The sequence below is a fragment of the Chiloscyllium punctatum genome, chromosome 25 (genome assembly GCF_047496795.1).
Source record: "Chiloscyllium punctatum isolate Juve2018m chromosome 25, sChiPun1.3, whole genome shotgun sequence".
Lineage (NCBI taxonomy): Eukaryota > Metazoa > Chordata > Chondrichthyes > Orectolobiformes > Hemiscylliidae > Chiloscyllium > Chiloscyllium punctatum.
This window is the reverse complement of record NC_092763.1, coordinates 31,723,909-31,747,920: the sequence shown is the minus strand read 5'-3', so window position 1 is coordinate 31,747,920 and position 24,012 is coordinate 31,723,909. Positions and strand designations below refer to the sequence as shown.

General features: G+C 40.6%; 2 protein-coding genes and 1 pseudogene across 6 annotated transcripts in view; 1 reads left to right on the top strand and 2 right to left on the bottom strand.

Annotated features, from left to right (window-relative positions):
* Positions 1–12,191, bottom strand: part of LOC140495608 (E3 ubiquitin-protein ligase RLIM-like) — a 38,855-nt pseudogene extending 26,664 nt beyond the window's left edge.
* The window catches only part of LOC140495802 (ADP-ribosylation factor-like protein 13B), a 189,163-nt gene that overhangs the window by 46,713 nt on the left and 118,438 nt on the right, over positions 1–24,012 (top strand). The window lies entirely within an intron of this gene.
* The window catches only part of drp2 (dystrophin related protein 2), a 394,171-nt gene that overhangs the window by 316,074 nt on the left and 54,085 nt on the right, over positions 1–24,012 (bottom strand). The window lies entirely within an intron of this gene.

Here is a 24,012-nt window from a genome sequence, read left to right as displayed (position 1 = left end):
ATAAGGTCCACTAAACCTTGCTTATAAAGGCTCACCTATTACTGGAAGTAACACCAACACGTTAACCCCAATTGCAAAATTGTGAATTTGTGACTTCTTATCTGCTTCCTGTTTCATTGGATACTGTGATACTTTTAAATGCTGTCTAGCCAACTCTCCAGCTCTATTTAATTGTTCTCTAAAATTTGACATATAGTCCAAATTGGTGGTCTCTGAGTTCTGACTTATTAATTTCTCCTTAATCAATTTTAATGGTCCTCTTACTTCATGCCCAAAAATAAATTAAAGTTGACTGAATTTGGTTGATTCATTCGGTGCATCTCTGATCGCAAAATGTACGAACGGAACTCCCTTATGCCAATCGTCTAGATAGTCCTGAACATAAACCCTCAATGTGGTCTTAAGTGTTTGATACTATCTCTCCAGCACCCTACAATTCTGGATGGTATACAGTAGATTTGAATTGCTTTATTCCCAAGTTATCCATAACCTCTTTGAATAGTTTGGATGTGAATTTTGATCCTTGATCTGACTGGATCTCTATTGGTAGTCCGTATCTAGTAAAAACTTTAAGTAATTTTTCTATAACCCTTTTAGCTGTGATGTTGTATAATGGGATTGCCTCTGGAAGTCTAATCAATACATCCAAGATTGTGAATAAATACTTATTCCCACCTTTTGTTTGGGGTAGGGGACCTACGCAATCAAGCAAGACTCTTGTGAAAGATTCCTCAAATGCTGAAATAGGTATTAAAGATGCTGGTTTTATTACTGCCTGTGGATTTCAAACTAGCTGACATGTGTGACATGTCTGGCAAAATTCAACTACATCCTTGTGCAGTCCAGGCCAGTAAAAATGTCTTTGTGTTTTAGCCTGTGTTTTCTTCGCTCCTAAATATATGTAAATGATATAGAAGATGGTATCAGCAATAACATTAGCAAATTTGCTGATGATACAAAGCTGGGTGGTAGGGTGAAATGTGATGAGGATGTTAGGAGATTACAGGGTGACCTGGACAAGTTGGGTGAGTGGGCAGATGCATGGCAGATGCAGTTTAATGTGGATAAATGTATGGTTATCCACTTTGGTGGCAAGAACAGGAAGGCAGATTACTACCTCAATGGTAGCAAATTAGGTAAAGGGGCTGTTCAGAGAGATCTGGGTGTTCTTGTCCACCAGTCAATGAAGGCAAGCATGCAGGTACAGCAGGTCGTGAAGAAGGCTAATAGTATGCTGGCCTTCATAACAAGAGGGATTGAGTATAGAAGCAAAGAGGTGCTTCTGCAGCTGTACAGGGCCCTGGTGAGACCACACCTGGAGTACTGTGTACAGTTCTGGTCTCCAAATTTGAGGAAAGACATTCTGGCTATTGAGGGAGTGCAGCGTAGGTTCACGAGGTCAATTCCTGGAATGGCAGGATTGCCTTACACGGAAAGACTGAAGCGACTGGGCTTGTATACCCTTGAGTTTAGAAGACTGAGAGGGGATCTGATTGAAACGTATAGGATTATGAAAGGATTGGACACTCTGGCAGGAGGAAACATATTTCCGCTGATGGGGGAGTGCCGAACCAGAGGACACAACTTAAAAATATGGGGTAGACCATTTAGGACAGAGATGAGGAGAAACGTCTTCACCCAGAGAGTGGTGGCTGTGTGGAATGCTCTGCCCCAGAGGGCAGTGGAGGTCCAGTCTCTGGATTCATTTAAGAAAGAATTGGATAGAGCTCTTAAAGATAGTGGAGTCAAGGGTTATGGAGATAAGGCTGGAACAGGATACTGATTGGGAATGATCAGCCATGATCATATTGAATGGTGGTGCAGGCTCGAAGGGCTGAATGGCCTACTCCTGCATCTATTGTCTATTGTCTATTGTCTATTGTCTATTGTCTATTGTCTAAATGACCTCCAAGTGATAGCTCATGTGTCACTTGCCGCACCGCCTTTCTATACCCTTCTGGCAAAGCAATTTTATGAATCTCTGCCCATTTCTCATCTGCTTGAATGTGTGATGGTCTCCATTTTCTCATTAAGATATCATTTGTTAAGTAATAACACACAAGGATGCATTCACTCTCCTCTGTAAATGCCATTTGATATAACTATTTTAAGTTCCCATCTTTCTGCTGTAACTCAATAAGCATAGCAGAACTAAAGATACTTGCATATTTACCTAGTTGCTCCTGCTCTATCCCACTTATTTGATCAAAAAGAATCTTGGATAAAGTTATGTCAGCTTCCTTATCTGTGCACTTTGATCTCTCCTGCTTCAGCTTGTGCCTCTTGATCTTATGACCACACTTCATGAATAAGCATACTTCATTTCTTCAGTTGCCTGTGTCTCCACTGGCTTTTCAACTAGAGTAGGTAGCACACCTACCCGGTGAAACAGCTATATCATTTGCAAGGACAAATTTTATTCCTGGAGCTGAGAGTTTGTCCAGTACTCCTACCACAAATTCTCCTCTCTTCTCTGGACTCTCTAACCTCATTTTACATAACTGAGCACTTTTTGTCTCACCATGAATTCCTGTTGCTCGTACCTTTTCTGGCAATAGTCCCTCAGAAGTACATATCTCCTCATCCTTCAGCATCACAAACTGAAAGGATCCTATGTCCCTTAATATTGTAACCTCTTTACCTACTGCTCCTGGCCTAAGTGAATAAAATTGACCCTTGCATGTATATTTTTTAAGCAGATCTGGAACTTCCTCCTTAATCAACCTCTGATCATCTTGTACACTCTGAGGTAGTTGTCTAACTTCCCTTGTGCTTTTTGTTATTAGTCCAACAAAACTCCCAAGCTTGTCCAGTTTTCCTACATCTGGCTTTCTCCTAGCCCACCAACACTGTGATACTCTGTGGCCCACTTTATTATAATGAAAACATCGGAGTTTTTAAAACTTTTTTGACCCCCTCAAGGGTTTCTTTTTTACCCTGTGGTAAGTTATCCTTATGATCTTCACTGAGATCTACCTTTCCCTTTCCACATGAGGATTTCTCTTTGCCCCAATTTCTATCCCTTGTAGACTGAAATTGATTCTGGTAGCCAAACCCTGTTTTATGGACCAGCTCATAATCATCAGCCACTTCAGCTGCTAACCTTGCCATTTTAACTCTCTGCTTTTCCACATGAGTTCGCACAACTTCCTCGCTAAGGTTACCTTCAGCCTTTATCTCCAGCTTTTTAAGCTGACTCTCCTTTTTAAGTGTCAGTTTCTGCAGTTCAAAAGATATCTCTTTTTCTTTCTCTTCTGCAGCTCTCTCTTTTTCCCTCTCTTCTGCTTTTAATTGTAACTCAAATTGTTTCATTTCTGCTGCCCTTATCTCTTGCCTCAAATTCAAGCTGCTTCATTTGCAATTTAATTCTTGCCCTCTCGATAGATTCTGATGGTTTCTCCAGCAAGTTTAAATGCTGAGATACTGCTGTGATTATCCCTCCTTTCCTCACAGAAGCAGGCAGTTCCAATTCCAGCTGGTCCGCTAATTCCTGCAGCTTGGTCTCATTCACCTTTTGCAAAACTTCCAAAGTCACTGTATCCATTTCCAGAAAACTTTTGGCGACTGAAAGAGCCATTACTATCCAGCTTTGTCTACCCAACCAAACCAACACCCGAAATAAAGACACTAGCACCTACCACTCGCTGTTTAAAATCCCAGCAAAGGGGGATTATAGTATGGTGTGAATCTTTTCTGGGTGGCTGGTTTAAATTAGCAGAAAGGTTTACTCTGAATCGTAGCACTGTTTCGACAACATGCTGTCCAGTTCTGGAATCTTCTTCTGTTTCACATTCTGAAATGGATCGGTCAGGCATCTGGGAAAGCCCCTGACACCATGATCTACTTGTCCCCTCACTACTGGTTGCAAGGGTGACAGAGGTTGATTGCTCCTCATTCTCGAAGACCGCCCGTGTTCTGTATTTCAACCACTTCCTTGATGTTGGATTTGAGTCTCAAGTTCATATCTAAAAAGTTCATATCTGTTCTCATATGGTAACTCTCCACTTGCTCTTCGACTTCATCTTGTTCCAATGGAAGCAGATCTTTTGGATTCATTCTGAACAACTTCTCCTGCCATAGTCATTGCGGGATCTGTCACAGTTGGTGGTGGCTGTGATGCTGCTGGTGGACGTGCACTTACATTTGCTGATGGTACTGCTGTCACTGTTTCTTCTGCTGCAGGCACTGTCGCTACCACATTCTCATAAGGTGCTCACTTTGCATTTCAGCACTTTGGTCAATTCTACTTTGACTGACATTAAATTCCAAGCTGAATCTAAAATCACCACTTGTTGGGTTTGCATGACTGAATGCTTCTATGAACAATTCCCACTTTGTCCGCTTCTTGTTGTCTTTCCTGTCTGCCTAAAAGCAACCACTTGGGAAGAGAATCTCCATTTAATCCTTCTTCTGAACCAGAAGGGATAGCAGGAATTACTATTAAATTCTAATTAACATATTGTTACCCATAATGCATTCAACATTAGTGCTACATACATAAATTAGAACCTTGAGCTGGCACTCAGTTAATACATGGTCCCTTGTAGTGAAAGATTAAACAAATGTTCATTGTTACCCATGAGGGAACCATCCCCCTCTGTAATCTGCTTTAGATTTTCCTGTGTCTATTCAAGCTTCTACTGTCCATAAGTGCTGCAGATACCATTCCTGTTAGCATCATCTGAAATGTTTTTCCCTAATTTAATTAATTTATTAATGGTTTGTATATGGCTCTCCAATGCAGTGGCCAGAGTTTGGATCAATTCTGTCAGGTCCCAATTTGCACTAACTTGTATGTCTTGAATCCTTTGCACTTCTGATAGGATTGTTTTAAACTGGGAGTTCAGTATCTGGACCTTCTCATCCACAGTCTAGAGTTCACTCCAGATATTCCTGTATTGAAGACACTGGCCATATCATTCCTCAAACCACATTTGGATTTAATTTTCACCAATGAAGCTCAGGGTGTGGCTGCTGGGAATGATTCCAGATTGAAAACTGAGCTGCTTTAGTCATTAATTGACCTATCAAGGTCATGTGTTGGTCCCTGCTGTGGGATAAACACCATTGGGGTAAGGTAATACCAGAACTTTTTTAGGATTACTAGTACCAGCTTATAACAAAATATTATATGATAATGTATGCTATCATTGATTATGACCAGACGGTTAGTTGGTCAAAGACTCGTGCTTGGACACAGCAGATTGATTGCCACTAGGCGAAAGTGAGGACTGCAAATGCTGGAGATTAGAGTCGAGAGTGTGGTGCTGGAAAAGCACAACAAGTTAGGCAGCATCTGAGGAGTAGGAAAATTGATGTTTTGGACAAAAGCCCCTATGAAGGGCTTTTGCCCGAAACATCGATTTTCCTGCTCCTCAGATGCTGCCTGACCTGCTGTGCTTTTCCAGCACCACACTCTCGACCGGTTGCCACTAGGGTTGCAACGTTAATTGTCATGAAGGGGTTGCCTTCAGTACTGTGGAAGAATGCAAAGTTGTGGTATGAATCTTTTCCTTGCCGTAGATTTCTCATATCTATTTATCATCATGATTCAACCTCATTCTAATCCCAACCAGACTTCATGGAGGAATATATGTTAACTCATGTCATATCCAAACTTTCCTCCAAAACAATCACCACCTTATCTCTGTGGTCATCAAAATGATGATTGTGCTAAACTTTTATGCAGCTAGTTGTTTCCTAGGATCCACTGGGGTCTATATGGAATCGCTCATTACCTAAAAATGTTTCAAAGCTATTAGTGATGCAATTTTTGACAGATCAAGTTGCTTCATGATGACAAGGTTAATGTTGCAGTTAAAGTAGTAGGCTTTGCTGGATTCCCCCCAGTGCAGGGTGCTATAGACCATACACATATTTCTATTGATTAGCTCAGCTGCAAAGGATTCCATTCCATCAATGCACACGTTAGCTGTGATCACTGTACCACATCTTAGAAGTGAGTCTTATTTCGTTTGTGTGTAAAGTGTTGCAACAAGTTATAAGAGATAAGATTTATAATAATCTAGAAATGAATAATTTGATTAGAGATAGTCAACACAGTTTTGTGAAGGATATGTTGTACCTCACAAACCTTATTGAGTTATTTGAGAAGGTGACCAAACAGATGGATGTGGGTAAAGTGGTTGATGTGGTGTGTATGGATAAGGTTCTCCACGGAAGGCTATTGCTGAAAATACGGATGCATGGGATTGAGGGTGATTTAGTGGTTTGGATCAGAAATTGGCTACCTGAAAGAAGACAGAGGGTGGTAGTTGATGGGAACTGTTAATCCTTGAGTTCAGTTACTAGTGGTGTACTGCAAAGATCTTTTTTGGGACTACTGCTGTTTGACATTTTTATAAATGATCAGGATGTGGGTACAGAAGGATGGGTTAATAAATTTTGCGGATGACAGTAAGGTTGGTGGAGTTGTGGACAGTGCTGAAGAATGTTGCAGGTTACAGAGGGACATTGATAAGCTGCAGAGCTGGGCTGAGAGATAGCAAATGGAGTTTAATGTGGAAAAGTGTGAGGTGATTCACTTTGGAAGGAGCAACAGGAATACAGAATACTGGGCTAATGGTAAGATTCTTGGTAGTCTTGATGAGCAGAGAGATCTCGATGTCCATTTACATAGATCCCTGAAAGTTTCCACCCAGGTTGATAGGGTTGTTAAGGAGGCATACAGTGTGTTAGCTTTTATTAGTAGAGGGATTGAGTTCTGGAGCCATGAGTCATGTTGCAGCTGTACAAAACTCTGGTGGAGATGCACTTGGGGTATTGCATACAGTTCTGGTCATCACATTATAGGAAGGATGTGAAAGCTTTGGAAAGTGTTCAGTGGAGATTTACTAGGATGTTGCCTGGTATGGAGTGAAGGTCTTATGAGGAAAGGCTGAGGGACTTGAGACTGTTTTTGTTAGAGAGAAGAAGGTCGAGAGGTGAGTTAATTGAGACATAAAAGATAATCAGAGGGTTAGATAGGGTGAAATGTGAGAGCCTTTCTCCTCAGATAGTGATGGCTAGCATGAGGGACATAGCTTTAAATTAAGGGTGATAGATATAGGACAAATGTCAGAGGTAGTTTCTTTAGTTAGAGAGTAGTAGGGGTATGGAATGCCCTGTCTGCAACAGTAGTAGACTCGCCAACTTTAAGGGCATTTAAATGGTCATTGGATAAACATATGGATGAAAATGGAATAGTGTAGGTTAAGGCTTCAGGTTGGCTTCATAGGTCGGCACAACATCAAGGCCAAAGGGCCTGTACTACACTGTTATGTTCTATGTTCTAAGTTTGTGCCATGTGCCCTTTGGAGCTGCCATGATGCTTATGTTCTTGAGGACTCCAATGTCCTGTTTTTTTCCAAAGGTTGTTACTTTACAATGCTGGGTACTGATGGACAGGGCTACCCTCTGCAATCATGGCTGATGGTTCTGGACGTAACCCCCTGACTAAAGCCAAGGGTAAATACAAGGGTATTACAGTGCAGACAGAGTATGCCGCATAATCCTAGCTTGCTGTGCTTTACACAACTAGGAGGCAAACAGGTGTAGTGATAAATGCTGAAGAACTGGGAGAACTGTTGCAATCTTCTGAGCAGAGAGATGAGGACATTGAAAAGGAAAGACTGCAATGAGCAGAAGGTACGTTACCTTCAGCGTGATCGAGTGATGCAGCATCAGGTGTGACAGTCCAGACAGGACTTTATTGATGCCTGGTTCCAATAGATAACAGCTGAGGACAGAGTTCATTCATTGGCAGGGAATTTGTTGTTCCTAAAAGCAAGCAGCCCCTGTCCCCAGAAGCAAATGCAACTTTTCTTTTTTTTCTTCACTTTTGCTATTTCTGAGTACAAGTGAGTGTTTTCAATCATTTGAAGACTTTCCAATATGTGATGCTCTCACATTGAACAATAAGAATATGTTACACAATGCTAGATATTAGGGAAAGAATAGCATTCATTTAGACAGGGTCATGTTATGGGAAGACAATAAAGGACAGAAAACCTTTGTAGATTGGTTCTTAAAGCTACAGTTAATAACGTCTGTCAATTAGATAGTTGGCAATACAAAATAACATTACATTTATGAATATAAACTCGTGGTTACAATGAAATGCTATTTGTGCCACCTATTGTTCCCCTTCTAAAATGTACATTGTGAAGGGCAGTTCCTGGCTGGCAGCACTTGACCTGGTGCACAGTTGGGCTCTAAAATGGCACTGCTGCCAGGAATCATGGGAGGCAGTGACAACTACCTCAGCCAGCGCTGAGTGCATGATAGCACAAGTGGGATGTCATACAGGTATGGCACACAGTTTGAAATAACTCCAGAGAGGCCAGTATCCTGTCACCAAGTCACCTTTTATTTACACATGCATAGTACTTGACAGTGGTCTGGCTTCCTCAGAGCCAGCTGCCAGAGTGAACAGAACCTCTGACACTCCTGTTTACATCTGTCAGCCAGGGCTTCCCGATTAGCCCAGGTTAACGATCCCAATCAGGGAACACATATTCCATGAAATCCACCTGGCTGACCTCATTACAACCACTACGTAGCTAATGAGGCGAACTGTGGAGAGTAAAATGAGAAAGCTAGCTAGGGATTACACACAAAATTCCCTGAATTTGACACTATGTCAATTTCTGGTATAAAGCATCCTTCTATCATTACTTAACATTAAAACTAACTTATTAATTCAATGTGTTGACTGCCACAACAGGCTGTAGAATGTTTCAATCACTTGATACTTTATCAGCCTCTGAGAAAGTTAGCATCATAAGAGTTTTATGGGTTGATTTTTCTCAGTTATTTATATCAGTCACTTCCTATCTGTGTTTCTCTGTTCTATACACATATTTTAAATAATTCTTTCAGCCTTTTCTAGCTTATAAGTCTGCTCATTTTTTTCTTTTCTCAATTCCTTGTTGACTCATACATATAAATTCTGTACTTGTCCCTGCTAACTATATTTCTAACAAATTAACTCTCCATTTCCGGATCCATTCACCACTTGCCCTGGGCTTGAATTTCTGCAAGACTATCGAGCATCAGCAGAAAATTAGCTGAATTCCCAAAGAAGCAGGATAAGAGTTGTTAATGCTATCGCTCTAGGATTTTCACTGGTCATTCAATAAGATACTGCACTGCACAGCCCCCATGAAGATTCATTCCTGATGATACTCAGTCAGTAGGACTTTAAACTTCTGAGTTGGGGGGAAGGGAAAGTGAAAGCGACTTCTGAGTTGGGGGGAAGGGAAAGTGAAAGCGACAGGGAGTAAGGAGTTAAATGGAAAGATAAGCAGCAGGATAGCATGGGTGCAGGCGGATTTAAACTTGAGGCAGACTGGGAATGCAGCAAAAAGGAAGGATAACTTAGGACATCTTATGACTTCCAATATCTCTAATGATAAGAAAGTTAGCATGAAGGCACTTCACCTGAATGCTCGTAACATTCGTAACAAAGCAGATGAACTAATGGCACAGATCATCGTGAATGATTATGATGTGGTAGGCATCACAGAGACGTAGTTGCAGGGGGGTCAGGACTGGCAGTTAAACATCCAAGGATTTTCAACTTATTGAAAAGACAGGGAGGCAAGCAGAGGGGTCGGGGTCAGGACCAGGGGCACAACATATGCCGGGAAATGGAGAAGGCATGTCAGAAAGACAAGGTCATGGAGATCATGGGAGATTTCAATATGCAGGTGGACTGGGTAAATAATGTTGCCAGTGGAAACAAAGGAAGGGAATTCATGGAATGCTTACGGGATGGCTTTTTGGAACAGCTTGTCATGGAGCCCACAAGGGACCAGGCTATTCTGGACCTAGTGCTATGTAATGAACCAGACTTTATAAAAAATCTTAAAGTAAGGGAACACTTAGGAAGCAGCGATCATAATATGGTAGAGTTCAGTCTGCAGTTTGAAAGAGAGAAGGCAAAATCGGATGTAATGGTGTTACAGTTAAATAAAGGTAATTATGAGGGCATGAAAGAGGAACTGACGAAAATAGACTGGAAGCAGAGCCTAGTGGGGAAGACAGTAGAGCAAAAATGGCAGGGGTTTGTGGGTATAATTGAGGACACTGTACAAAGGTCCATCCCCAAGAAAAGAAAGATTATCTTGGGAGGGATTAGACAGCCATGGCTGACAAAGGAAGTCAGGAAATGTATTAAAGAAAAAGAGAGATCCTATAAAGTGGCCAAGAGCACTGGGAAATCAGAAGATTGGGAAGGCTACAAAAAAAAACAGAGGATAACAAAGAGAGAAATAAGGAAGGAGAGGATCAAATATGAGGGTAGGCTAGCCAGTAATATTAGAAATGATAGTAAAAGTTTCTTTCAATACATAAGAAACAAACGACAGGCAAAAGTAGACATTGGGCCACTTCAAACTGATGCTGGAAGCCTAGTGATGGGAGATAAGGAAATAGCAGGAGAACTTAATAAGTACTTTGCGTCAGTCTTCACAGTGGAAGACATGAGTAATATCCCAACAATTAAAGGGGGTCAGGGGGCTGAGTTGAGTATGGTTGCCATTACAAAAGAGAAAGTGCTAGAAAAGCTAAAAGGTCTTAAAATTGATAAATCTCCTGGCCCCAATGGGCTACATCCTAGAGTTCTGAGGGAGGTGGCTGAGGAAATAGTGGAGGCGTTGGTTGAGATCTTTCAAAAGTCACTGGAGTCAGAGAAAGTCCCGGATGTTTGGAAGATCGCTATTGTAATCCCCTTGTTCAAGAAAGGATCAAGACAAAAGATGGAAAATTATAGGCCAATTAGCCTAACCTCGGTTGTTGGTAAAATTCTAGAATCCATCATTAAGGATGAGGTTTCTAAATCCTTGGAAGAGCAGGGTCGGATTAGAACAAGTCAACATGGATTTAGTAAGGGGAGGTTGTGCCTGACAAACCTGTTGGAATTCTTTGAAGAGGTGACAAGTAGGTTAGACCAGGGAAACCCAGTGGATGTAGTCTATCTAGACTTCCAAAAGGCCTTTGATAAGGTGCCACACAGGAGGCTGCTGAGCAAGGTGAGGGCCCATGGTGTTTGAGGTGGGCTACTGGTATGGATTGAGGATTGGCTGTCTGACAGAAGGCAGAGACTTGGGATAAAAGGTTCTTTTTTGAAATGGCAGCTGGTGACAAGCGGTGTCCCGCAGGGTTCAGTGTTGGGGCTGCAGCTGTTCACGTTATATATTAATGATCTGGACGAAGCAACTAGGGGCATTCTAGCAAAGTTTGCTGATGATACAAAGTTAGGTGGACAGGCAGGTAGTACTGAGGAAGTGGGGAGGCTGCAGAAGGATCTAGACAGTTTGGGAGACTGGTCCAAGAAACGGCTGATGGAATTCAATGTGAGCAAATGCGAAGTCTTGCACTTTGGAAAAAAGAATACAAGCATGGACTACTTTCTAAACGGTGAGAAAATTCATAAAGCCAAAGTACAAAGGGATCTGGGAGTGCTAGTCGAGGAATCTCTAAAGGTAAACATGCAGGTTGAGTCTGTGATTAAGAAAGCAAATGCAATGTTGTCATTTATCTCAAGAGGGTTGGAATATAAAAGCACCATTGTGCTACTGAGACTTTATAAAGCTCTGGTTAGGCCCCATTTGGAGTACTGCGTCCAGTTTTGGACCCCACACCTCAGGAAGGACATACTGGCACTGGAGCGTGCCCAGCGGAGATTCACACGGATGATCCCTGGAATGGTAGGTCTAACATACGAGGAACGGCTGAGGATACTGGGATTGTATTCATTGGAGTTTAGAAGATTATGGGGAGATCTAATAGAAACTTACAAGATAATACATGGCTTGGAAAGGGTGGACACTAGGAAATTGTTTCCGTTAGGTGAGGAGACTATGACCTATGGACACAGCCTTAGAATTAGAGAGGGTAAATTCAGAACAGAAATGCGGAGACATTTCTTCAGCCAGAGAGTGGTGGGCCTGTGGAATTCATTGCCGCAGAGTGCAGTGGAGGCTGGGACGCTAAATATCTCCGAGGCAGAGATTGATAAATTCTTGATGTCACAAGGAATTAAGGGCTACGGGGAGAATGTGGGTAAGTGGAGTTGAAATGCCCATCAGCCATGATTGAATGGCGGAGTGGGATCAATGGGCCGAATGGCCTTACTTCCACTCCTATGTCTTATGGTCTTATGGTCTTATACTCACCAGTAAAACCATAGTCTTAAGTGTTTTTCATAAACTCTGCCGGACCTTAGTGATCTGACAAAAATCCTGTTGATGCTTTCTTGTTGTCATCATTATTTAGTCTCCAAATAGCTTTACCTTTTCTCTAATATTTCTTGCCAGCTCTACCTACTAAAATTCCATAGATAACTACAGTTTTATGCAATATGTGCACTCATTCATAAACAAGTAAGTTACCCAACCTCTTCAAGTTTCAACTTTGCATTCAAGAAACGATTCAGATGCAAACCATGCTCAATATCACACCTGTTTGGAGAAGTGCTTTTCTCCCAAGTTTCCCAATCAATGCAACTTGCATAATACTGAATTTTTTAAAAAATTGAAATCATATAACTGCATGTTTAAAAAAGAAATCTTTCCAAATGTTTGTTTAAAAGCATTTATTGATATATTTAAGAGCAATAACTGTGTGCACTTCGATTAATAAAGCTATATATGGAGCTTTTCACAAAAAAATCAGTTTAATCGCAGTGCTAAAAGCATTGCATGAGGTATCTCAACTTCAAATGACTAAAAATGCTTTTAAGAAAATACACAAAACCATTTCTTAATTAGATTGGGATTCGGTAGTCAGTTTCATCACAAATTCTTAGTAAAATCACATACTAATGTTTTTAAAACATCCATGCCCTTGTGCCAACAGAAGTAATTTAATCTTCAAAGCCTCTTTGGAGGTCTGCAGTCAAATGGAATTAGTCGAAACTCACAATCCAGATTTCCTCAATTTGTGACTGGGGCAACGTTTATTTAAACGGACACATAGGATTGTGGAAACTCAACTTGTGCTGAATGCAATTTGCATTTTTAAGTTCTATGATGTTTTGCATAAATTACACTAATCTCAGGAAAATTACACTGAAAAAGAGAACTGTAATTAACTGGGAGCTCTGCCCCAAATCCTACAGAGAGCTAAAAAATTCTCCTCATATTAACAATTAAAGAACTTTCTTTTAAAATGAACAAAAAGAATTAAAGACTCATTTTTGGAAGAAATAGCAGGGATGCAGAGCCATAAACGTCTGATCCAATTACATTATCAGAGCATGTAAACTAATAACAAGTGCCTCCAGTACAAAATCTCAGTCGGATTAAGGGATCAATTCCAGGACATGACATGTACAACAATGAAGAAGTTCAAGAATTGGGAAAGGTTGCAGGACACTGAAATCATTTGAAACACTGGTAGCAAGATTTAACATTGATGCATTCCTCAGGTCATAAGGACCATAGATAGCCCACAGTTTGTTGGACATGTGAAGGAACAGAATAGAGAGCAAAACAGGTTTGAAAATAAAATGGAGAAGGCTGAAATGAAATGACAGACCAAGATCGAAAGGGAATTGAGAAAGGTCAGATAGCACTGGTATAGTGAAAATCTGATTAAACCAAGTCAAATCAAAACAATAGAAATTAGATGAAGAATGAAATACGAGAAGCTGAGGCTGCAAGCAAGCTGGGAGAGAGTTGCACAGGCACAGCACAGCATGTTATGAACCTGATATCAACAGCCTTGAAAGCAAAACTCTTGCTGCGCAGTACAGGGGAACTGAGCTGACATATAGTCAATTTTTCTGCTCAGATACAGGAACTAAAATAGTAACGCCAAGCAGCAGGTGCAATCTAATAGCTGATGCTCAGTTTGTACCAGAGTAGTGATGTGAGATCTTGTATCCAAGATAAGTCATTTGGCTCTTTACAGTGATAGCTTGAAATATTCATACAAAAGATATACATTATCTTGCACTGAGTCTTGTAAGATCTACCAAGAGTCATTACTATTTTTGAGATTACAAAGCAATTTGGGTTACAAGACTTCATTTTCAGTTCAGTTTGGAGTGAATGAACAAGCAAGCTAACTGGAAAATTTACAAGGCTAGAAGTGCAGGTGTATATGGGTGGAGATATGGTCATGGTTAACAGTTTACCATTAGGATAGTGCATTTTAATAAGAAACTATAGTAATATGAATTAGAATAATAATTAAGGTATTATAGTTTATTCCAGGCCTGTACTGAACTACTGAACAACAGCACCCCTTGATGTTGATCATTATTTGCCAAATACACCTTTATAGGCATCTAATATGTTTACAAGTGAGATCTTAAGTAATTATATTCATAATAATACACATGTACCAACTTAGAAAACTTGTAAAATTCTAGTGACAAGTAAGACCATAAGACCATAAGACATAGGAGCGGAAGTAAGGCCATTCGGCCCATCGAGTCCACTCCGCCATTCAATCATGGCTGATGGGCATTTCAACTCCACTTACCCGCATTCTCCCCGTAAATAACTAAGTAAAGAAAAAATAAGCTACTAACTCCTGAACAGCTCTAAATACTGATCTATGGTATATGCAAAGACGATCCATGATGTGAAGACTGTGAGTTAGACTGGGAGTGCAGTGGGAAATAAACTTATCATAACCTTTGGTATAGGTTCGTTCAGTTAGCAGCACTGTTGATTTAGAAACTACTAAAGAGGGATTTCAAAGCTAACAACTGAACAATATTTTGTATGGGGCCTGCCTCCAGAATTTTTTTAGTGATAATTGTCTGGTGAACATACTGGCAATTTAAAGCCCACTATAATTCTGAGGGTAAATTGCAGCATTTTTATAATTATAAATCATAATCTCTTTCCAACTGCCTGCTCACTGTCATTAGGATATATACTTTGCAGCTTATGTACTCAGTCAAGATTGTGGTGCTGGAAAAGCACTGCCAGTCAGGCAGCATCCAAGAAACAGGATAGTCGATGTTTCGGGCATAAGCCCTTCACCACACTTCCAGAACCCCACTCTCATCTCTGATCTCAAGCATCTGCAGTCCTCATTTTCTCTGAGCTTATGTTCTTACACCAGAACTTATTCACCTTTTTCATAAGTCAACTGGTACCAATATGGATGAAAATAACTATTACAAAAAGATAAAATCTATGAATGTCTCAGAAAAAAAATGAGAAGTTCTCTAGGATATAGTATCTCAGCAACTCCCAGTGTACTTGGCGTCTCTTTTTAAGTGGTGATACTGGTGATCACAGCTCACTTAATGGATTGGAATCATTTTGTTGATGAAGTCTCTGACATTATCAAATAGCTATTTCAACATAATGTGTGTACAATCCATTGCACCCTACACCTGGAGGAGGGCAGCAATGTGACAAAGCCTACTGCCCAGCCTGTCCCGCTGATCTCGTCATGGGGAAATGAGGCGAAGCTGTGTGGTCTGGCATGAAGTGCAACCTCGAAACATTTGTGAGTTGAGGATTGACAGATTATACACAGTCTCCAGTGAATCTTTGGAAGCAGCTGGTTACATAAATGTATATTTCAGCTGCTACTAAAATGGCCACTAGGATAGGATGGCCACCCATTTCTTCAGGTAATAGATCTGTTGGCAGTAGGGACTAGGATTTGTATTCCACACTGTTGGACACTGCATCTGTTTCACATGCAGTGTAATATGATCATAGATATATTCAGCCTGTACTGTGTAAGTGCCTGATCAATACAATTGCCCTATTAAGGACTTCACATCACTTAAAAGTAGAGCTGAAGTGCTCAGACAGAATAAAACCATTAAGAACATAGAACAGTACAGCACAAGAACGGACCCTTTGGCCCACGATGTTTAGCCTAATCTGGGGCCATAATGCTGACTGTATTTAGTTAGGCCATGCTTTTCCAAAAGTGCATAAATCCTATCCCTAAAGAATTCTCTCCACTTACTCCACACACTCTGGTGGACACAGCTATTTCTCAATTTCATTATGCTTTTACAATTCATATGGGGGTGGAAGGCAACACAGATCATGCTTAGCACGGTGAGTCACAGGCTAAGCTGGTAATTAGGGATCCATCTGAACCTCTATGTCCCTTTCCTCCTTGCATTCCTTCATTCCCAGTAGTATATGTTTCTACATCTCTTAGAATTGCGGCTTCATTTCCCAACATTACTCCCAAATCCAAACCCTACAGCTTAGTTATTGAACCATCATGATGCACTGTGCCTCCAACACAGCCAGGCTTGTTAGGAGCACAATGATTCCCCCATCCTCCATTGTAGTTATTTATGTCTTCCATTGTGTGATCTTCTCCCCCTACTTATAAGTTGAGTTGCCCCTCTTCACAATTATTACAGCCCAGCATGCTGCCTCCATCCTCAAAAATGAATTCCACAGTCTGCAGTGATATTGCCTTGTAAGTTCCTGGCACATGGTTTAAGTGTAACGTTGATGTCGCATGGTTCTGTATGTTGATATGTCCACTATATTGGCTAATCACTGCTGATAACCATGACAATCTGTGCTAAATGGCAAGGCAAGACAGAGCTTTGAAGTTGTGAATGAGGAAGCAAAGTGAAAAAAGGCAATGTAAAGTAAAGAAAGCACAAGAAGCTATGAGCATCCATTTCTGTCCAAAGTGAATGAGCACCAGTAAAGTATATGAGGAGCCCTGAGATGGGCCCAGGTTGAATCTATGAGCTGGCGCCTTGTCCTTGTGTGCAGGGTCCTGGCAGCAGCATTTCAATGAAAGGTGGCAATGCACTTTGAAATTCAGCATTGAAATTGAAAACTGTTTTGTAGATGGTTATAGATGTGCCTTGAAGATGCAGAGGTGCTAGTATGCATCCAATGCTAACCTTTGGGAAAAGGAGGGTCCAGGCAATCACTGCAATGAGATGTTGGCAACTGTTATCCAGGATGGAGGAGCAAACAATGATCTGGGGTCATTCGGTTTGATTACTCTCTGACTTTCTTGACATATTGGTTTCTATCCATTGCATGGGAGAATAGGGAAATGAACAACAATAAGGTGAGGTTAAGTGCTAATGAGATGTAAATGAATGCAAATTGATCTCTTACTGCCCAGTAGCATGATTCTTATCCTGCCATTCAAAACATTGTACGCAGAATTAGACTTGTTTTTTTCTGAACGTCTGAACAACCTTACCCATATTTTCTCCACTGAGTCACCAACGTCCACACTGTTCATGGGCTGGGAAGAGTCTACACTATCTATTTGAATAACTGAGACTATAATGAACATCTGAACTTTAGTTTGCATTCAGTAGATTTTGTGGGGTTTCAATTGCCAGGATACAATCTGTCCTGATTTGCAGTCACAGCTCTGATCGACTGATTATTTCCTGTTAATATTCACAAAAGAAATGACAGTGCACAAAGTCTCCATACAATTATATTATTGATATTTCTGCATCAGTGCTCTCATCCTCACTAATGGCTATGCTTTGCATGTCTTTTGTACAGATGCTTTGAGAATGTTCCTATATCATGCAGTTTTAAAGCATAATTTTGCTGATATTGTAAAGACTTTTTGACCTCATCAAATACAGATCAAAGCTAAGGCACAATTGCTAGTGGATGCATATTTCAAAAGGTCTTGCACATTATCAAATCAAAAGGCTACAGAAAGAAATTCATTAATCCTTCTGCCCCTTCAGTACCAATTGTGACAAAAACAGAATTGACCTTAGACAAAAGTTAGCTGGTTTTGTTCTCCCCACAAAAAATCAAATACTGAATGACCAAACAAAAATACAATCACATTCAAAAATATGATCCACCATAATATTTTTCAATGTTTGCCAGAGTATTTATATCCATTTATCAAAGTGAAATGATATACATATTTGCAAAAAATTACTATGAACAGTGAATTCATTCTTTTGCTTCCAATTTTATTTTTAAAATGAACACACAACCTGTCAAACATTATAAACACACTTCAATCATCATCTGAGTTGTGCATTTCAACCATCGTTTCCTTTACATCCAGTGTTTATGTTGGATATTAAGATGGAAATTTCAAGAAAATATTTTTCTCCACCCAGATCTTGGTGATTGTAATGGATATAAATATGCAGATAGTTTAATTTACAAAATAGCATCACATATTGGCTAAATTGCCTATTCTATGATAGGAGCTGATGATTAAAAGATGAGGAAAACTTCTATGAGGATGTGCTTTGAACTGCTAGACCAGGAAGTATGTTGAAAATTGGAGTTTTAGCTTAAATTCATGACTGAAAAACTCAATTTTTTCTCCCTACCAATAGAGTTTTGGAAAATGATATTCAGCAGGTTTTTTTAAATTCTTTTCAGCTCTTGCTGTATTACTGTATTTCTTATATTACTAGATACTTTTAGATGTATGCATGTGTGGCTTCCTTTCTGACGCCATATGCAAGTATCATCTTCTTGTGCTATGACATGGTAGGAATCTAATTTATAAATCATAATCATAATCATGGCCCTCCATATCGATCAATCCTAGGAAAGCTGACTGGGCAACACTGATGCCCTTTCTCCCCTCTAACAAGAACAGAATGAAAATTCAAGACAGTCACTGAGGTTATTGTTGCGAACTTTCGAGTGTATGGTTTCAGGACTGCACTTTCTTCAGAGGTAATACTTCAATTATGAAATCTACCAGAAAACTCAGTTTACATGAGAATCTTTGTGTACTAATTAAAATCCAAGTTCACTGCCAGTAGATTCTGTCATGAAAGTAATCTTTCTCCAATAACACCAAAGTAATTGCATGTTGACATTGAACTACCACTAGATTTCCTTGAGACCAACATTTTGCTAACCCTCCTTGCACATATTCCCTTATTCAGCTCTACATTAGGGTACACACATTCTCCTCAGTGTAATTTAATTCACAACTGTTTAAGGCTATTTGGTACTTACTCTGGTATATTCATTCAATCTTAGCCTCCTACTTTAGCCTCAGGGTGGGAGGTTCTTAAGTGATTGATGATTTACAGCAGAAGTATTGCAGAATTAGAAATGGTTTTATGCTGTTTAACTCATCTGAGAAGGAAATTGGGAATCAAAGTACACTCGAAGCATTCCATTACATGGATTTTCGAAAGCTTTCCTCAATGAGCTGAGCTGGTATTTAAAATCAAGACCTTCCAAAGGCCACATTTTTTTTTGCTCAATCTATATTAATTGGGAATTTAAACTAGTAGGGTCAACATCTTGATGAACTATCAGCCTTGAGCATTGCAGTGAGCTGCAAAATGGCTGCTTTTCAGTTGTTGCAGCAAAGCTGGATGTTCTGGAATGGGGGTCTTAATCACACGGAGATGCTGGTGGCAGAGGAGAGGGATCAGTCTGATGGCAGAAAAGAAGATACATTTGGGGGATTAAGAGTGGGGAGAAACTATTCTGACCCTTTTTAGCCACAAGTATTGCCATTAACTTGCTTACCTTTTCCATGAAGCATTCTTTACCTTCCAAGGAACATGAAGTAAAGTTAAAAGGATAACTTTTGCTGGGAGCGGGTGGTTGCCTGACCCCATTACATTGCCGGTAAACCCAGTGATCTGCAGTGTGTATGCTGGAGATGACTTTGAGGTTTACAATTTGTTACCTCATGTGATCCATTTTTGGCATTTCTTTTCTTCCAAATGGATTCTACTCATGAACAATTTTATTCTACTTATAAACAGTTTTTGGTTAATGTTAATGTTCCTTGATCACTTGTGTGTCCAATAAAAAAAATGAATAGTTCAGCACAGAATTACAGAGACGACAGATGGTCGGTGAAATTGAGTGCTACTCTATGGTATTGAGGTTAGGGTAAAATACATTAGCAGGATAGAATATGGATATGCTATTACCTTGCATCTAATGCATGGTGTAACTTTTCTGGGAGAGCTTGATTGAATAATGTAGAAGCAGCTTTTCTCCTGCATTCTAATCTATGTTATAATGGTCCCGGCAATCTTTCATTGTGACATTAATTGCCAAAAAAAAAAGAGAAAAAAATCCATTTGCAGTGCTAATATTGATCGTTGGATGCAAACTTCAAAAACATACATTTTTTAGATTTATTTTTCATGGGAGGAGTGTAATCTCAGACTGGATCAGTATTTGTTGCTGATCCCCAATTTCCCTTGAGAAGGTGGTGGTAAGCAGTTTGCTTGTGCCACAGCAGTCCATAGGGGTAGGCACACCCATAGTGTGACAGGAAGGGATTTCCAGAATTTTGACCATCAACGTTGAAGGAAAGGCAATATAGTTCCTGTCAGCACAGTTGTGGCTTGGAGAGGTGGTGTCTTTGCACATTTCCTGACCTTTTCTTCCAGGGAATAAAAGGACACAGGTTTAGAAGGTGGAGTGGTGGCTGCATTGCTGCCTCACAGTGACAGGTACCCGGATTCGATTTCAGCCTCGGGAGATTGCCTGTGTAGAGTTTGCACCTTCTCTTTGTGTCTTCATGGGTTTCCTCTGGGTGCTCCAATTTTCTCCCACAGTCCAAAGATGTCCAGGTTAGGTAGATTGGCCATGCTAAATTTTTTATAGTGTCCAGGAATGTGCTGGGTAGGTGAATTAGCCATGGGGAATGCAGGGTTATGGGGTCTTCTTCAAATGGTAAGTGTGGATTCAATGGGCCCAATGGCCTGCTTTCACACTGTAGGGATCGTGTTATTATTGTATTCTAGAAGCTGTAGCAAGTTGTTGTGCATTTTATATGATCAATGCTGCCACAGTGCATTGGTGGTGGTGGGATTAAATGTTAAAGATGTCGGATGGGGGATCAACAAAGCAGGCTACATCTTCCTGGATGGTGTCAAACCTTTTGTGTGTTGTTGGAGCTACACTCATCCAGGAAAGTGGGGAGTATTCTTGACTTGTGCCTTGTAGTTAGTGGACAGGCTCTGGAAATCAGCGACAAGTTACTCACTACAGAATCCCACTCTCTGATCCACCTTTAACTGACGGCAACGCCATTAAATGTCAAGGAGTGATGGTTAGATTCTTTGTTGGCGATGGTTGTTGTGTGAATGCTACTTGCAACTTGTCAGCACAAACCTGTGGGTCTTGCAGCAAATTACCATGGATAGTTTCATTATCTGAGGAGTTATGAATGCACAACGTTCAGTACCAATCATCAGTGAACATTCTGACATTATGATGGTCATTGATGAAGGAGCCGAAAATAGTTGCTCCTAATCTGTGGAACTCCTGCAGTGGTGTTCTGGATCTGAGATCATTGACCTCCAAACACCACAAGCATCTTTCCTTCTGCTAGGCATGTATCTAACCTGGAGAGATTTCTCTGCCTGATTCTAGTTTTGCTAGGGATCCTTAATGCCACTTTCAATCAAACGTGACCTGAAATGAGGTCAGTAGTTGAAATACCCTGATAGAACCCAAACTGAGAAACAATGAGCAAGTTTTTTTAATTCATTCATGGGATGAGGGTGCTGCTGTCCAGGGTAGCATTTATTATCCATTCTTAATTATCAAGAGCGAAGTTAAGAATCAAACGCATTGCTTTAGGTCTTGAGTCATGTGAAGACCAAACCAGGTAAGAGTGGCAGACTTAGTGAACCAAGTGGGCTTTTACAAGCAAAAGGGATTACATAGTCACCATTTGACCAGTTTTTTCACCTTTTGCTCAAGGGGGATGCAAACCCTATGTCTCTGGACGAGTGGTTCAGTGACATTACCACTATGCGACCACCTCCCCCCCACCCCCCCACCCGAGTAAGTGGCATTTGATAACACTGTTGACCACCTCTCACATCAATATACCAATGAATAAGACTAAATTGATAGGACAGTAATTGGTTGGATTAGTTTTGTCCTTTTTTTGTGAACAGGACATACCATTACAATTTGCCACTTAGCAGATGTACTGGAACAGTTTGGCAAGGGCCATGGTTATTTCTGGAGCAGGTGTTCAGTACTATTGCCAGAATGTTGTCATGTCCTTTGCAGTACTCAGTCCCTTCAGCTGTTTCCTAATAGTACATGAAGTTAAACGGATTGGCGAGAAACTGATATCTGTGATGGTGGCGTCCTCATGAGAAGGTGGAGTTGGATCAGACTGCAGACTGGTGCCAGTTCTTTAGTCTTGCCTTTTGCACTGACATACTGGAGGATGTACATTTTTGTGGTGCCTCCTCTGCCAATTGGTTGCTTAATTGTCTACCACCATTCATGACATTGGCAGGACTGTAGAGCTTAGATCTGATCATCAGAATCAAAAACTGGACAACACTTTCAAGTAAGAGTCAAGATTAGAGTGATGCTGGAAAGGCATAGCAGGTCCGAGGAGCAGGAAAATTGACGTTTCGGGCAAAAGCCCTTCATCAAGAATAAGGCTGGGAGCCTCAGGGGGTGGAGAGATAAATGGGAGGAGCGTGGGGCTAGGGGGAAGGTTGCTGAGAGTGCAATAGGTGGATGGAGGTGGATGGGAAAGGTGCTGGGCCAGAGAGGAGGGTGGAGCGCATAGGTGGGACTTTCAAGTAAACCTGTTCAACATGATAAACAGAAAAATCTGAGACATTCAAGCTTCAAGTCCTCAAGCAGAACTCTTCTTAGTCACCCCATGTAAACTAAAACCCAGTCTGGCTGATATATGAACCAAAAAGCACAGATACAGATTTAAAGATCAATGATCTCAACTGCAGGGCTAGAAATGTAGGGATCCAATCTCTTCATTGAGAACGTATTCTGATCTGTATTATAACTCAGGAAAAGATGCTAGTCATTAGGATAATTTAGCACCTGTCATAAATCTAAATTTTCCTGTGAATTTGGGATTCAAATTCACAACATCCAAACCAAAAGAAATCATGGCATTGAAAAAGAGCCAAAGAGCAGCTGTTGCTTTGTGGATCTTGGATTGCATTTTTTATTGACTTCTGCCCTAAGTTGGAGCAATAGTATTATGACTTCATTATGACTACAACTTTTTGTTAAAGTAGAAGAAATTAGAAATCTCAGTTGCCTGCTAAAAGAATAAAGCAATTCCACAGTTGACAACAGAAGATTTTTTTTACTTGTACAGGAGTCAATAAAACCAACAGTAAATAATATCTATCCTATACTTCAATATACAGAATTAACGAGTTAAACATAAATTAACAGACAAATTGTAGACAAGTATAAGCTATTATTTGCACCTTAAATGGCAGATATAGCTAATAGTTCTTATAACTGGTTTAGTGATTTACTCAGCTTTTAGTTATTACAGTGAGTCACAAATGTCATAGAGTCATAGAGATGTACAGCATGGAAACAGATCCTTCGGTCCCACCTGTCCATGCTGACCAGATATCCCAGCCCAATCTAATCCCACCTGCCAGCACCCGGCCCATATCCATCCAAACTCTTCCAATTCATATACCCATCCAAATGCCTCTTAAATGTTGCAATTGTACCAGCCTCCACCACATCCTTAGGCAGCTCATTCCATACACGTACCACCCTCTGCGTGAAAAAGTTGCCACTTAGGTCTCTTTTATATCTTTCCCCTCTCACCCTAAACCTATGCCCTCTAGTCCTGGACTCCCCGACCCCTGTTAACTCTTTTCCTTACAAGGAATTTTAGTCATCCTGAGAATTAGTCTTTGATTCCTATTTGACAACAACTCTAATTTAGACAAGAGATTCTTTTGTTCTTCTGCTTGCAAGTAACTGCTTGGCTCAGGCAGCAGGGATCAAACTTTAAATGTACCAGCAGCTGCTTCAGTCACTTCTCCCAATGTGTCCCACTGGGATGACCAGGCTCCACTCCAGCATCTAATTACAGACACTCCCAGCCCTTCAGCTGTGCTGAGCTGACAACCACTGCACATCCAAATCTCCTCATGAGATAGTTTTCTGTGCTATACATTAGGTCACATGGTATAGCTTTTTATGGCACACTCCAAACCGTATTGGTCACATTCTTGCACTGCACACGTGAATTTTTGCACCACACACAGTGAAGGTGCATTGCTAACCTGTCTCCCTTCACATC